This window comes from Aplidium turbinatum, chromosome 4, assembly GCF_918807975.1.
Source record: "Aplidium turbinatum chromosome 4, kaAplTurb1.1, whole genome shotgun sequence".
NCBI classification, from domain to species: Eukaryota; Metazoa; Chordata; class Ascidiacea; order Aplousobranchia; family Polyclinidae; genus Aplidium; species Aplidium turbinatum.
The window spans coordinates 46,141,497-46,142,586 of NC_137475.1; positions in this window are offsets into that span (position 1 = coordinate 46,141,497).

Genomic DNA, 1,090 nt, shown 5'->3' on the forward strand with positions numbered 1-1,090 from the left:
GTGATATTTAGGCTAGTACTGCAGCCAGTGCAGAGTGGTAGATCAAGAATCTTTGCTGTCCCAAACCTACTCAGTACTGCCTAGTTACTTACAAACCTCATGGCTATTTTTTTTTTCTTTTTGTGCAACGCTCAGAGTTCAAGATGGATACCACTACGTGGCTAATAAGCTGGTCAGTGGTCACTGGAGCAACTTCGACTGCCAGAATTTTACTCGGCTTGCTGTTTCTGCTGAAAACATAGCTAGATTAGCTGCGCCACTAGCGGCGCAAGGTGTTGCTTAAAAAACGGCCACAACTTGTTTTGCCAAAGGTCCCTGGTTGGAGGAGAGTGATAATCCTAAACTAGAGGAATTAAGCTTTCCAACGATACCAAATTTGTTAAGGTCGCAATTTATTCCAGGCGGCCCTATATTTTCGCATTTTACGCTCAGACTAAATAGGTCAATAATGTTTTCTTCAGACGAAATTTAACAAATCAAATCCAGGCAACGTATCATTACAAAGTTTGAGCCCAAAATAACAATTTATGTTTGAGCCCAATACAACACAATGTTTTAAAGATTGGCTAATGATGTGCGGTTACTTTTGACGTTAAATTACGTAAAAACTTTCAACAATAAACATAAATTCGAAGCACTGAAGACCACTAGAAATTCGAGAAAAAATTAGATTGCAATAACGTTTCCAATTGTGTTTAAGTAGGCTTGAAGCCTGCACGTCGAGACAATAATGATTTATAAGGTTTTGGTAAAAGGTTTCCGTCGTTCCGGTTGAGTACATTGCAATGTTTGGATGTGATGTTGATGAAGCAACTTTCTGCGGTGGTGCGTTGATAATAATTACTTTCATTTTTCAAAAGTTTTGTTTCTGACCAGTTAATTTTGTGATCCTCTTCTAACATATGTGAACAAATATGCAGTAGCCTATATAACTTGGTGAAATTTTATTTTGTATGTTATTCGCTCTGAGGATGCGCATTGTCATGGTGCGCGAAACGTCAGTGAAGCAATAAACCATCTTGTTTGTTGTTTTTAATTTTATTTTCAATTTCATCAGATGAACGTAGCAACTAGCGCTAGAAACAACCTT